This window comes from Notamacropus eugenii, chromosome 6, assembly GCF_028372415.1.
Source record: "Notamacropus eugenii isolate mMacEug1 chromosome 6, mMacEug1.pri_v2, whole genome shotgun sequence".
Taxonomy (NCBI): Eukaryota; Metazoa; Chordata; class Mammalia; order Diprotodontia; family Macropodidae; genus Notamacropus; species Notamacropus eugenii.
The window spans coordinates 81116630-81133216 of NC_092877.1; the positions used below are offsets into that span (position 1 = coordinate 81116630).

General features: G+C 34.3%; 1 long non-coding RNA gene across 1 annotated transcript in view; it reads left to right on the top strand.

The window, feature by feature from the left end:
* The window catches only part of LOC140511364 (uncharacterized), a 250814-nt gene that overhangs the window by 179897 nt on the left and 54330 nt on the right, over positions 1-16587 (top strand). The window contains exon 4 of the long non-coding RNA XR_011969518.1: positions 7922-7984. This is a non-coding gene — a long non-coding RNA (uncharacterized lncRNA). The remainder of the gene's footprint in view (positions 1-7921; positions 7985-16587) is intronic.

Below are 16587 nucleotides of genomic sequence, written 5' to 3' on the forward strand. Positions count from 1 at the left end.
AATGAATACTAAAGGAGGGCCTTTCTTAGTCACTTAACAGAATGAAATAAACATCAATATGACTGGAATGGAATAATCTTACAAAAATGGAATATCAAAATTGATAGAGAACTAAGAAATCACCCACATGTAGAGCCAACTAGGTAGCACAGTAAATAGAACACTGAGCTTAAAGTCAAGAAGATGGGAGCTCAAATATGACCTCAGATACTTATTAGTTCTGTAATCTTAAGAAAGCACTCATCCTCTGGGTGTCTCAGTTTCCTTAGCTATGAAATAAGCAACTGGTAAAAATCTAAGAATTTTATGAGGAAATAAATAAGATAATATCTATAAAGACATTATCACAGTATCTGGAATATAATAGGTTATGAAAGAAAGACAATTTGTATAATACGAGATTATTCTACACCAACAAGAAACTACATGAGGGAAAAGAGCCTAAAACATAGCCCAAGGTCACCTTCCCTGAAAATGTAAACCCAATTATAAATGGAAAAACAAGAAAAACACTTGATAAAAATTTGTTTAAAATTTAGATAGAAAAGCAGAACTAAAGAAAAGTAATTGTGTTTTAATCACCATAGATAACAGGAATGTAAGAAAAATAAATACAGTGAATAAGGGAAACCAGAACAACAAAATAACAACAGAATGACCATGAAGAGATTTATATCATGCACAAGGATACATGGATAAAATCAGAAGTCAATTAGAAGTGGCAGTGGAGAGATAGTAGACTGATCAGGTTGTAGAGATATTAGATGCATATATATTTACCCCCCCCCCCAAATTGGAAACTTTTAAGGAAAACATATCTTTTTTATTGAGTGGTATGGAACAGTAGGCATATGTGATAAAATGATCAGGGGAACACCCTCTTTCTGTAATTGAGAAAATCCGAGGATATTTGTAGATGGATGGCATTGAGAGAGAAATTTAAGATGCTTGAGAGACAGCATGATTGGTAGCTCAAGGTCTTAGAGGAGACACGAGATGAACCATAAAGAAAGGGACTAATAACATGGAAGAGGAATCCTTTCTTTAACGCCAGACAGAGGAAAAAGAGAATATGGCATGATGCTAAAAAGTTCTATAAAAGAGATTGAGGCAGTTGCAGAAAAAAAAAAAAAAGGTCTTTGCATAGTGCCAGTTTTTATTTGAAGCAGGTTAAGCTATGCACTAAAAGAATGATTTGATTCCCACCTCATGTCTCTCCTTACTCCACTATGTCCTGCATACATCTGCCAAAGTGATGGTTCTTAAAATGTTGTGTTAATCATGTCATCCCCACACCCCTCTAAATAAGCTCCAGTGGCTCCCTATTACGTCCAGGATTAGATATGAACTCATCTCCACTCAAAGTTGTTCAAACTCTGGTACCTTCCTAAGGTATTTAAATGGCTGTTTCTTAGAAAATTCATCTTTTTAATAATAAAACATATGACTCCCATGTACACACTCTACAATCCAGTCAACCTGTTCTACTCTGTGTTTCTCACAAGTGATATATTTCTCATGACTATTTGAACTGACTATGCTCCATGCCCAGGAAACTTTTCCTCCCAACCTCCAGCTTCCATAATCTATGGATTCCTTTAAGGCTCGGGTCAATCAACATCACCTATAGGAGAACTTTCCCAGTCTAAGGCTACCTTCCATCAACTTTTTATTTGTCTTACATACTGAGATTTATGTATAAGCCTTCTCTATTAGAATGTAAACTGTTTCAAGGTAGATATTTTTTTTTTGCCTTTTCATTGTATTCCCAATAATTAACATATTAACTTAACTACCTATTTAAAAAAATTCTTGATACAAGTCTGTGGATTGATTGATAGAAGTGTGATATAGAGGTAAAATGAGCTTAGGGGGCTTGAGGAAAATTTGATCGGATATTTTCACTGACCAGGGAGTTAAAAAGGAAATTTGTCTTTGGAATAACTATACATTCAGCATTCACTGTCAGTTTTTAACATTCATTTCACTTGTGTAAATGAGGTTTTTTTTTTTTGTTTAAGGGACCAATTAAAGTTTGTGAATGGTTACTTTAAAAATATCTCAACCTAGCACATTCCAGGATGCTAATGCATAATTTAAGTTCATTTGAGCAGTATTGCTTTAAAATGTGTCATATTGAAGAACATTTTTAATCAATAGCCTATTAAAACAATATTCTACTTGATATGCTATGTATTTTTGGCATTTAAATTTTAATGTGACATATATTAATGCATATTATAGAACCCATTTTTATAAAATATGCTCTGTAGCATTTCTCATTTTAGCATCCTTTCACCAGAGAAGTTCTGCATAAATAAATTCTGATGTTTAAAGTTGAATAAGTAACAAACCAAAGCTTTCCTCAATTTTACACAAATATGGAGTTGGTTACTACTGATGTACTAGGATTTCCACTCACTTTTGCGATGACTGCAGTATAAAATTTGGTGCCAGCTTGAAGTTTTGTGCACTGGCTAAGCTTGTAGATTTTAATTTCCCCAGGTGAAAAACCCCTAGAGGACTATATTGGATGGATATATATGAACCAGATTCTCTCAGTGTATTAACTGTTCCCCTAGGCAGTGTGGATCTATGTTTAATTGGTATAAATTCTTTGACTGACTTGACAAGTCAGTAAGAGAAAAAAGTCATCTCTCACAACAAGAACACAAGAGAAGTCAAACTGATCAACCTGACTTGACTATTTCTTTGGCTACCTTGGTCAAGTCATCCAAAAGAACTATTGAGGACCAAGTTATTGTCCCTAGAGCCATCAAAATATCAGCCACTGCAGGACTCTCTTCTCATTACTCATTGTGATTAATGTCATAATTTTCTTTTTACTATCACCCAATTCAAGCACCAGCTAGAAGTTCATTATTCTTCTCTGTTCTCTCCATAACTTATTCTCTTCTTTCTTCTTCCTAGCTTCTGTTTATTTGCATATCACCCTGTTATCCTCAAGCATTAACCTTATCCTTCTTCTGGAAAGCTTGGGTGTATTTCTGCGTCTTTTGAGAATACAGATAGAATGAACAACTTTTTTTCTACTTTTTAATATATGTATTTTAAAAAGAGGGGCATGATGGTGTATGAGGACTGTACCAGATAGACTTAGTTCTTCACACCAATGTAAAGACCTAAAGCTTTTCCAAAGGACTCATGGTGTAAAAATGCCATCCACATCCAGAGAAAGAACTATGGAGTTGGAATGCAGAATGAAGCAACTATTTTCTTCTATATGTTTTGTTTTTCTCATGTTTTATCCTATTCATTTTAATTCTTCTATGCGACATGACTAATGTGAAAATGTGTTTCATAGAAATGCTTGTGTAGACCCCATATGATTTGCATATTATCTTGAAGGGGGGGAAGGAAGACGGAGAAAATTTGGAATTTATGGAAATGATTGTTGAAAGTGGAAAGCAAATAAATTAATAAATTTGAGGGAACATAGAAAGAAAGAAAAAGAAGGGCATGGTATAAATTTGGCTCATACCATTTTCTTCACTTAGTGCTCAACCAATAACTAGAAACTTGTCCCCTAGGGGGAAAAGCAAAAGTCTTTCTAGCATCTTCTCCTGAATTTTCATATGACAATCTTTAAATGTAGAGATGGTAGGAATGCTGCTATGCAATGATTTTGGAGAATTTGGGGAGCTCCCTGATGAAAGACTTCAACCTTTCAATACCACTGTTTTCTTGATGTTGCTAAGAGGTAGCAAAGCATGTGATGCCATGGTCTGAGAATAATCGGAATGAAAGGGGTTGGGGGAAAGATATAAACATTTATATAGCACCACCTATGTGATAATCACTGTGATAAATATTTCATTTTTTACAAATATTAACTCGTTTAATTCTCATTACATACAACTCTGTTAGGTGCTCTCCATTAATCCCCAGATATTCTTAAAGGGTAAAACTGAGGCAAAAAGAGGCTAAGAGACTTGCCCAGAGTTAATTTGTTAAATTGGATTTATGTGCTAAATTGGATAATCGCCAAGAGTTGACACATTACTAACAAGTGACTCTATATTCAATTGGGTAATTTATGATGTACATAAGGTTGCATCATATTAACAATGATTATTTGTTTAGAAGTAGCAAGCAGTATCTTTTTGGAGGCATCAGTGATAGGAAAGGAATGAGGGCCAGTCATAGAAAAAGACCAGGAAATATAGGGAAATCCAGGAATGATTATTTTACCCAGAAAGTGTTAAAAGTCCTTGAGTAAGAATTCTGACATATTGAAACATGTGAGAAAGAACACGCATCAGAATTATAGAGGATGAGAAAGCATAGGTGACTTGTGATCCATGCCGATTGAGGCAATGGTGATTTGGATTCCATTATTGACTCATATAAATTTGAAGTACTCGAAGTTGTAAAGTATATCTAATAGAATTCCATGTGATCAACATCTTCAGTCTTCATCAATATTAACCTTTCAGTATATTTTGGGATTTTTTGTGTGCAGAATTAGACATAAGGTAAACCCTGTATTACTACAGGAAATGTAAAGCTGATATTTTTGAGAGTCTTTCTCTATAAATTTAGGAGAAATGTTTTGTTGCTTCACTTTGCTAATTCTTGATTAAATGATTTCCTGAATAAATAGATGAGGTGTATTCAAAATGAACCAAGTGTTCTGTAGAAAGTTGTCTTTGAAAAATGTCACTTTTCAGAATAGAGTTCTCACTGATATTGTAGACAAGACTAGATATATTTATGAAAAGGCATAGATTTAGTAAAAGTGTTGTGATTTGAAGGACACTGTGAAATGTCTGATCAAAGATAAGAGCTGATTGACTGTGGAGATAATTGACTTGAAGTCTGTGTATCAGCTCAAAACAAAGGCAAGTTATAAATGTGACCTATAACATTGAGTGCTCTCTTCCACTTAGTGTCTAGAAAGGAACTCACAGAATTCTCTGTCAGAAATAAAGAAAATGAAACCTCTTTGCCCCATCTACTGAACTGTCAGATGAGAATCTTGACTCCTGAGCATATAACACTATGCCTGAAATTTTCAAATTTTCAAATCTTTTGGGTTAAAGCATTGTCTTCACATATCTCTCATTAAAATATCGGTACCTAGAAGGAACACACTTTGTACTTGTACAAGCAAACACTTCTATATGATATTTGTAGATCATATTCAAGACACTTGCACGTGAATTCAGTTTTACTGGGAATTGGGGAGATTGGAGACGTAAGGGACTTGGAAATGTCTGAATGAAAAAGCACTGCTAGTAGTAGCTGACCCATATGGAGCCTTGGGTAACCAAGGAGTGACTCAAACATAATAGACATTGAGCATATGTAGGCCTTAACTTGTGAAAAGGGACAGTTTATTCTGAACAAGTTTGGAGTATATTGAAAAGACAGCTTTGCATATGGAGATGCCCTGGTTTATAGAAGTATTAAAGAAAAGGAGGGAATCTGGGCACATTTTGGCAATCATGGCAGTAGCAAAGGGTACAAGACTGTTTTAATTCAATAATGTCTGCCTACTTACTTACTGAATAAGTGTTCATGTCATCCTTTCATGAATATACCTAATAACAAGCTAAATTGAGAAAATAGAGAACATGGGCTGTTCACGAGAGAGAACAATGTTATTTACAGCAGCATTTCAAAGTTTGAAAGGGGGAAAAAAACAAAAATTATAAAGAAAGAAATCTCATGTCTCCTCTATTTTAGTGTTTCTGTCACTGTAGCTAGAATATTTCATATAATACTGATAATGACAAGGTACATGAATGTAGAATATAACAGTTTATAAAAAGGCATCTAATTCTCACAAGAATTCTGTAAGGTAGATAAGGCCAATGTTATTATTCCCAGTATTCACATAAGGAACCTGAGATGAATAGTGTCTTGACTTTCCCAAGGTCATGAAGACAATTGATAGAAGGCTTCAGAAGCTGGGAACTGGACCTGGGGTTTATGACCACATCCAATGCTTTTTTCATGCCATGAAGAAGGTGGTCCATTAAATATGTTGTACCATTTCAAAGGAATTTCTTTCTCTTGTAAAGGTTGCTGAGATTACTTGGAAGATAAAATTAACTAGGCTTTCACTGGATCAATTCCTAGCAGATTACCCTGGACTTTTAATAATTCAAATGTACCATCTTCTATTTTTGGCTCAATTGCTACATTTTTCTCTTAACATTATATATTACACTGAAAATAAATCAAGTTTTTTTTTTTCTTTTCTACCATAAAGCCTTTTTCAGGCTCTCTCTTTACTGTTTCAGATGCCTTCTTCCTCTCCCATCTTCCAATCCCCCACCATCTCAAAATATTTGTCTAATGGAAAATCCTTTAAATAGAGTCACTCTTGCTTGAAGTGAGTGCTAACTGCAAGTTGAAAGCCTGAATAACTGGTTGTAACAGTGAGGCTTAGAGATACAGCTATATCTGGGTCTTTCCTTCAAGTTGCTGTTATTTAGAGGGAGATTGACACCACTTTCAGTCCTTTAGTACTATGAGGTTAGCAGAAAGTGCTATTCTATCCTTAGCACCTCAGCTCTGTTCCAGACTTACTATCTTTTGAGATCTGGTTATAATTCTGCTGAGACACTAATTTTGAGAAATTATTTCACTACAAAAAAAACTCTTAAACACCTGGAATTAGCAATCACTTAATGGATAAAGGACCAGGCTTATGCAGAATTGCAGCAGATCACTATATATGAGGCAAAATGGAAATTCCTTCACCCCCCCAAAAAAAATTTTTCCCAGCTGGTCCACCATGGTGTCTGGATTTCTTGTTGTTAGAGCTATATACCTTTATAAAAGAGTAGGCATTATACTGAGAAGATACAGATTTTCAATTGTGTTGATATTCAATTGCTGTGTGACTATACCCAAGTGATTTCATCTATGAGTTTGAATTTCCATCCATAAAACAGAAGTAATGATACTTGCATTATCAATGTATGATATTTGTTTGATCTATAACTGTTATAATGGAGATATCAAGATGTAAAATATATACCAATAGGAATCCCCAGATAAAAATCTGTTAGCCCTTGAGGAACAGTACATTTAGCCATCAGTATCTAGGTATTGATTAGTCTATATGAATGTTGTGAAAGTGATGGCTAAGTCAGGACCCCTGAGAATAATATTTGCATGAGATTTTTCTCCCTCAAGTGTTAGTAGAAAGTAAATATAGTGGACACTTTAGAAGCATACACTCAGGTAAATATTTCCAAAATATGGCATAGAGTCAATTCTCAACAATAATTGTCTTTCATGGTATTCTTACTAGTGCCGGTTCCTTTTTAGAGTTCAGAGATACACACGTGTTAATAGGTCCCGTACCTTAGAAATTTTTACTTACTCCAAAATGAAATATTGCTCCCTTAACATGATATTTCTCCCTTAAGTCATAGCCAGATGACTAAGTTCTAAAGGGGAGAAAGGAACTCTCAGAAACAGACAATATTAAGTTGATGTCCAACACTGGGTTAGACTTGGATCAAGGTTTAAAACAGAAGAAATCCTTGAGCTTCTCTGAGTTTTATACTCTTACAAATGATTAGCTTCAAATTATAGCAGATTTCCTAAGATTAAAAAACAAAACAAAACAATCTTGCCTAAGTTTCAGAATCAGCTGGAATGACATCATCAAAGTCTAAGAACCCTTGACAATAGCTTTATAGATGAGGGAAGGGTAAGATTTAGTGGATAAAAACATATTCCAACTGTCTCACTACTTTTTCTGCCCTTCACCTATGCCTTGTTTTGTTTTTTCAGTCTCAAACTGTTAACAACTGTTTCCATTGTGTCTTTTTGTCAGAAGACAAGGCTCTTACTAACTTTACTTGAACCCGTTTACCAGCAGTTATCTTTTTTATATACCTGTCCCAGTTCTCATGATCCGTTGTCTCATTCTTGACAGGGAGAATGCAAGAAGACTGTGCCAGCTCAGAAAGTATGAGGAGAAGAATGAGATTTGGTCAAGGTAAGCTGAAGTTGGGGCTATAGATTTCTATGAATCTTCCACCCTCCCAGCCAAATGTTTGGCTTTCATTGACATGTTTTAGCTCTCTCTCCTATTTGCTCTCAGACTGGTCTTGTCAATGATCTACATGGAAGGAAGTTTTTCTTTTATGAGTGATTCTAATCTTTGTCATTGCTATATTTTGGATGGTTTTTAATCCGCTCTGAAACTTAGATAGAAGATGCTTAAGAGAAAAAAAAGAAATATAAAAAAAATCTGGAGAAAACATTATTTTAAAAAATAATGTAATTATATGAAAGAAAGCATTTTTCATTCTGCCTCTGCTCAGCATTTAGTGAAATATATGGTACTTCAGAAGCTTGTGGAAGAATTCTAAAATTTCCCCATTGCATAATAGAAGTTTTGTCATCATCAAATGCCACAAGTACAAAGATATTGTGGGGATGCTGTTGTGATAGTAGATTTGCAAATAATTGACCTAGATTTCAATGTTCATCAAGATGTGTGACTGGGCAGACTACTCACTAATTGGAGTTGAGAGAGATTATTGCTTTCCAAGCTGCCAGCTGATTGCACTGTTTCTTACTCAGATATAATGTGAATGTTATAGCATTTGAATTTACCTGCCAGATCCAAGTTTATTCTATTCATTGTGAATGTGACAGCTATCTCATCAATCTGGACATAAACATCTGATGTTTTATGGAAATGACATGCAAAAGTTGATCATTGTTTCTATTTTTTATAGCCAGCATTAATGTCAAAAATTGCTTCTCCTGCATATTATAGAAGTCAAATCAGTAGAGACCATCACACTGCCTTAGCAAGCATGTAATTGAATTTAAGGTTTTGAAATCACTAAAAGATAGGGTGTATTATTGTTAATTATTTGATCACCTCATATTGGCAACTATTCCCTTTACATTGATCTTGAAAGACATATTGAAAACAGATAAACATTGTAGTCCTGAAGCAGACATGATTAGAATATGGATCTCGTGTTAAACAAAGGGCTCATTGAAATCTCTCTTTCTCTGTGAAATATGACTTGGGAAGTACTACTTTCAGAGACTATAATCAACTCATCCCTGTAAGATGGTGAGTACTAGGTTTATTAACTTTAATGTTTATAACACTTTTCTTCTCCCTTTCCCTTTTTATCCCATTAAGTGAAGAAGGGAATTCTGAGAAGAGCATTTCACCCTTTTTATTGATATTTCTTGACATTCTTTCCCATTTTAACAAGAGCTTCCCATCAATACAGAAATAAATAGCTCCATCAAGGTCTAAGTGTGAATGGAATACAATTTAAAGTGGTTTTATATTTATCTGTCAGTGGAGGTTCAAAACCAGTACATTCCAACAGGTGATGCAATTAGATACAGAAGAATAAATATAAAAACGAAACCAAACCCAAAACAAAAAAAAGCTGTCAATTACAACAATCATGAACTAAAACTTTTCTAATTTTCTTTATCTTATCTCTCCTTCATCCCCTCCCTAAACCAGACCTGATATTCTGGTCTCGTTGAATCAGGAGCAAGGATGCATAAAATAAGTCAAGCAAGGGGGGAGGGGGTGCGGGTCTTTCACTGTGCTAATCTTGTGAGGATAAATTTGAAGGAAATTTATCCTTTTTCCAACCTGTAACCATTTTCCTTCCTCCCTTGTCTTCTTTCTATTGTCTTTTCTTTATAGCTATGGTTTTTAAACTTTTCTTCCCAAGATATCTTTGCATTTAAAAGTTATAGAGACCTTTTTTTTAAAAAATATTGCTTATACCTAGTGATATTTACTGTATTAGAGATAAAAACCAATGTTTTAAAAAAGTGTCTATTCATTTAAAATGGAAAATGCTAACATAAGTGCTTTATTTTTGTAAAGATATATTTTCCAAAATGAAAAAAGTGGGAAGTGTGTTATTTTGAATAATTATGCAAATATTTTTAATGTATGACTTTTAATAGAAAATACCTTGATTCTTATCTCTGCTTCTGGATTCAATGTGTTGTTTTATTTGAGTTATGGGAAGAATATCTAGTTTTACACAGATACACAGTTGGAAATGGGTAGAATATCTAAATAGTCACATAATATCTTAGTATTATTAAGAAAACAGCATTGACCTTGGTGACTCCCAGGAACCTCTGCTTTATACATACTTCTAAACCTCATCTATAAAGCTGACTGTAGCTCTAAATCTATGACCTTTTCCCTCATTAAAAATATTGTAGGAGAGTTGAGTCCCATGGCTGTCATCAAAATGAATCTTAGAATCACAGGAGCTTAGTTGGGAGTGACCTCAGAAGACATCTACTGTAAGCAAGGATAAATCCTAAAATAAGGTTGGGTTTAGAGTTGGAAATAAATAAAGAACAAAATGGCAAAAAACATACTTTTCCTCCATTTATTTCCTTAGTATTGCAGCACTACAATTCACCTCTCTTTTTTATTGTTTTTCTCTGCTCCCCAAACTATAAAATATTCTATTTTTTCCTAAGTACTTCAGTTCAGTACTTATTTATTAAGTGCCTATTAAAAGCTAATTGCTCTGTGCATGACAGTGAGTACAGCTCTGTAGACCCTCCTCTCAAGAAGCTAACAATCTTAATTGAATAAAATAGTAGCTGTGTATGTATGTATGTATAGGTGTATTTATATAACTCCCTTCCTCCCTACTGACTTACCATATTTTAGGGTTTACAAAGTGTTTAATATTATTTGTCATTTCCCTTTGGGATAAGTATTAAAAATAGTATAATCTTTATTTTATAAATGAAGAAGGTAAAGTACTGAGAGGTTCAGTTACTTATCCATTGTCACAGAGCTATTACTTATCATAAACAATATTTGAACCCAGAACACAACAAGTTTTGATACAGTGAAGAATGTGATAAGTCAATTTGTAATGTCCAGGAAAATGCTAGAAGAAATTTGAGGAGGAATAGATCATTTCCATCTGAGGGGAAACGGCAGAATCAAATAGGTCTTATCAGAGGAGGTGGTAAATAATTTGGTTCTGGAAGGATGGACTTCACTAGAGGAAGACAGAGAAAAAGAACTGGAGGACCTTTTCTAGGCTTATGCAAAGATGTGGAGAGAGGGAAACTAGAATGGGTCAGAGAACGTTGTCATTTATTTTGACAGTAATGCAGAAAACTTTTCACAAGCGTATATTCTGTAAAGCTATTCTGTAAAGCTGGGAAAGTACTATGGAGAAAAACTGCAACGAGTTTCAAATATAAGTCTTCAGATATGTGTGGTGTTCAGTAAACAGTGGAACATCTTTGACAATTTTTATTAGAAGAAAGATGTCATCAAAATAATGCATTTGCAAGAGTTTTCAAGCAGATGTCAAATACATACAAAATGGTTGACTCTGGTCCACTCATTCAGGACTAGGCCTGTTATCTCTCCTCCTTCTCATTTTGTACAATGAAGGGTTTATGGCTGCCTCTTTTTCCGTTATCAGCTTGTGTCCCTATTGGCTTGAGGCTCTGCTCACTATAAGGGGCCAATAATTTGTACCTCATGTTCATTTGAACACATAAGAATGACTCATGGCTTGTGCTTCTATGTTGGATAGCCTCCTCTCCAATTAAAGACATAGTCAAGGATGTAGGACTATTTATTAGAGGTAGAGCACATATGACCTCGCGAGAAATTGGTGATGGTGGCAGAGAGTTTGAATTTTGATGATGAATTTGAGATTCTGGAAGGTTAATGAAAAAGTGGGGGAAAAACAGATATATAGATCAGAGAGTTCTTAAGCCTTTCAAAGAAGTTTGCTTTTGTAATGTTGTTATTACTATGTAAATTGTTCTCCTTATTCTATTTACTTCTCTCTACAAAATTTCACACAATCCTCCTAAGGTTGCTACGAAACTATTGCTTTTGTCATTTCTTACAATACAAGAATTTCTATTATACTGTACTCACATGCTATACTTTATTTAGCAATTCCCAAATTGATTATTTTCTTTGTTTTCCATTTTTGCCACACTACAAAAAAAGAGAGCTTCAACAGATTTCTAGAGGGTTGAAAATAATCACTCTTATTATACCATGTTAGTGGTGTTTCCTGAACTCATGCCACTTTCCCTCTTTTGCTCTCTAATAAAGTCCAACCACAATATTGTTTCTGTTTTTTCCCTGTGTTGATCCTTACCATGTGAAGGTTGTTTGCTGGATATTTTTATATCATTTTTGATCTATAGTGACTCTCTCTTGCTCATCTAAGCAATATTTTCTTTTTTGGATAAAGGTCATTTATTATTCCCTCAGTGTGAACCATAGCCTAACAAATGTCATTAAGACCTATGAAGTTAAAGGTATCACAACAGGGAAAGATCTGGAATTCAATTTCTATTTTATCCATACTTTGCACATCTGCTTAAAGACGTGCAACATACCCAGTATTATGATTGGGGCCCTTATCGTGTTTGCCTAATTTGTCTCCATGTTTCAAGTTTTTCTATAGTCCATCCTTAATACAGTTATATCTATTTCTTTATGTACATGTTTTCTCCCCTTAGTTGATAGCATATCAGCTTCTTGGAAATTTAGGTTGCACAGTGGGCAGAGCTTCAAGGCCTCGAATCAAAAGACCCGAGTTCAAATCTGGCCTCAGATTCTTACTAGTTATGTGACATCCGAGCAGTTTTTTTTTTTTATCAGTAAAATGAGCTGGAGAAAGAAATGACAAACCACTCTTGTGTCTGCCGGGAAAACATACAAAAAGGTCATAGAGTCACACATGAATTAAAAGATTGAAAAACAACAAAAGATACTTGAGGACAGATTTTTCGTTTTATTTTATTTCTTGGTATCTGGATCCCCAGTGTCAACCATAGTTCCTGACACTGCATGTGGTTTATAAATAGTTAATTGATTTGGAATTTGTTACTGTAGATTTTATTATTATTCTTTTTTTCTTGCTTATCAATGCTAGGAATTACTTGCCCTTTTCACAGATATTTTCCTTAATTCATGCCTATAGTCTATGGCATCTGGCTTGGCTCATACATGTAGGTTCTAGTCTGTATCCATCTCATTTTGTTAGTCTGGGCTCTGAGGACAAATCTTAGTAGAGTTATTCCATAGGGGCTACCACATGTAAACAATTAACATTTTTATCTACTTGATTGTAAATTCAAGAGTAACTATTAGTCACATTTACATTCCCCTAAGTACCAAAGTACCTCTCAACAGATATTTATTGGATGACAATTTAAAGCCTGGATCCATAAAAAATAAAGTGATTTTATCCAATCTTATACCAAGTTAGTGGTAGAGCAAGGTAGAACTACTTATTTTCATGTGGCCTGTCTTGTTGATAATAAGGAAAATGACATAATTTTTATAAATTTTCTTCAAATGTGAAAGACTGAGATTTTCTTCTCCTATATTAGCATCAAGAAAAATCTTAGGGTAAAGGTAATTATAGTCCATTTAATAGAAATGTGGTATTATCCAGAAAATATTTTTTAACTTTAGAATAAATAAATTATTTTTTTAGCTCAGAATTTCCTCTGGTAATAAGGCAATCATCAAGTCTAAATGCCGAAAAGATAACTCTAGATCCTTTTGATCCAAGGGTACTTTAATCATTTTGAAAGTGAAAGATGATATTTGATTAACATGATATAATTGTGTTGCATGTTTCTCAATAAATTACTAATAGAATTACTAAAATCAATACCACCACAGAACTAGAAACATTCCATTTGATGAAAAAAAAAGACCCAGAGCAAAAATATGCTACAGGTGAAAGGGACAAAGATGGAAAGAAGGAAGTAAAGAAAAGAAGGGTCTGTGTAAAAGTTATATTTAATATTTGGTGATTATCATTAATTACATCTGAGAGACAAAAAGGGTTCATCGTGGGTCACTTTGAAATGTATTGCTTAATGTATAAGCTTTGGTTAGTGTCTGTAAGAAGATATCTTTCCAATCTTCCAGAGAATATGATACGAGATAAAATTCTTTTATTCAAAAAATGTCATATGTAATGTGATTTAGGCAAGTTGCTTATTTGACCAAAATCGATATCTCATTTTAGTTAGTATGGTTACTTTTTTTTTCTAGACCAGGAATTGAAATATGTTTAAAGGAAAGTTTTCTCCCCTTTTCTCTCCCCTCCTCCTCCTCCTCCTCTTTTTTCTTCTCCCTCCCACCCCTCTTTCTCTCTGAAATTAAAAGGGAACACATCTATCCTCTTAGGTAATCAATGAAGCTAGCAACTCATATCAAAATTCTCCCTGTGGTATGTGAATTTCGAAAATTGGCTGACAATATATCTGTCACACACATATGTGTGTGATCTTTTCATGTGTATGCAAATATTTAGAAACGAACCCATCTTCCTTTCTCTCATTTGCCTTGGAAAATCCACAGGTTCCTTTTGATTTCTTGGTGTTTCTGCCATCTCTGTCCCTATTCGGAAAACTTAAATATTTCCAAAAATAAATATAACAAAGGGGATAAAACATGAAAAATGTTCATCTAAAATATGATCTATTTCAGTTTTGAAATTTGTGTGTTTGTATTTATTGACAATTGTTGAAATACAATAAAGGGGAAAATGTCACAAACAATTGAAATATATTTATTGATTTCCATTTCCCCATTTTTGTCCCCAACTTCAAGACTGTGATGCTGAATTATTCAGATAAGTCTCTTAAATCTTGACTCAGTAAATGCATGCAGGGCTACCCACAAAAACTTAGGAAGTCCAAATTTGCCTTGGAAGTGTTGTCTTTTTGCCATTTCAGTTGCCCTCTTCAGAGATAACCCTACCTCTTTTAACGTTCTGCTCCCTGAAGTACATTTTCCATATTCTAAATAAAATTACTACTTCTTGTATCTCCAGACCAATAAATATTCACTGAATTCAGTAAACAATTACAGAAAACCTGCTTAACTCAGGACCAGCAGTACCAGTGGAGAATCAAAACATTCAGATAAAATGGGAAAAGCACCATCAGGTACATGAATTTTTTAACTTACATGATCCAAACCTTAGGCATTTGCAAAAAACATCCAGTGTGTTTTAGTTGAATAATCACTAGAGTTTGGAGGTTTCAAGTTCAAACCCCAATTCTGTTATTTACTACCAATGAGATCTTTAAAAATCAATGAGCTTGTTGTCAGTTGCCTCATTTATAAAATGTGGGGCATAAAAACTTTCAGGTCTGACTCTTTTTCCCAAAGGTGTAAAGTGATCCCTTAATCCTTTGTATTCTCAGAACATGTTGTACTCATTTACTCTAACATTATTTATATTCTATAGGGATCTGTGTATATGTTACTACAACTTGTTTGAGGACCAAAATATAAATCTCATTTATCTCTATATCCCTAAGAACATGCTACTAACTACCCCTAACTTCTCTGATGATCTTCGATTTTGTATCTCCAGCTGCCTATTAGATACATTGAATTGGATGTCCTGTAGAAATCTTAAAGTCAACATATTAAAAAACTGAACTTAGGATCTTTCTCTCAATTCCAGCTTTCCCCCCCCACCCCTCAACTTCTTTATTTTTGTCTTGGCACTATGCTTTCATTTCCCCAGTCCCTCAGGCTTGCAGTCTAGGTGTGATGACACTCAACACACACATTCTCTCACCACCCTATCCAATGTATTGCCAACTTCTCTTTATTTTATCTTTGTAAGATCTCTGGAATATATCATCTTATTTTCTCTGTTACTGCCTTAATATAGTCCTAAACTATTCCAGTAGTCTTCTGGTGAGTCTCCATGTTTTCAAGTCTTTTCCCACTACAATCTACCCTTCACTCAACCATCAAAATGATTTTCCTGAAGTTCAAGTCTGACTCCCCTTCCCCATATTCAGTAAATTCCATTAGCTCCCTATCTCCTCCTGGATCAAATATTAAAATCCTCTGCCATACAAAGCACCTAGTCCCCACACTTTTTTTAATCTGCTTATATCTGTCCTTCTTTGCCCCATCTTCCTGCTGTTCCATCTTCTAACTCTGGGCATTTTTACTGACTGTCCCCCATATATGGATTAGTCTTCCTACTCATATCTGCCTCCTGGCTCCTTATCTTCTTTCCAGGTCCAGCTAAAACACCACCTTCTGAAAGAAGACTTTTCCCATCTCTCTGAGACCTCTTTATTCTGGGGTCTTCCCTCTGTTAATTGCTTTTTATTTATCCTGTATATAGCTTGTTTATATGAGGTCATTGGCATGTTGTCTGCCCCATTAGAATGTGGGATTTTCAAGGACAGGAAATGTCTTTTACTTTGTTTTCTTTCCTCAATGCTTAGCATAGCTCCTGGCAGAGAATAGCCCTTAATGAATGTTTATTTACTGACTGACAAAAGAATAAGAAAGAAGATGGAATGAGAAATCATGAACTTGCTACATACAAGTTTTATGTGTTTGCTGTTCATTTGAAGTTCAAAATATTAAAAAAATGATCTTGAAAATTAAATATTATATACATAGATGTAGATAGATCCATAACTTCATTCTCTTTCCTCAATAATAGATTATAACAATATATTATTCAGATAATTTTCTCACACCCCCACTCAGAAAATATCTTTTGATGCAGCTTAAATAACCTAAGG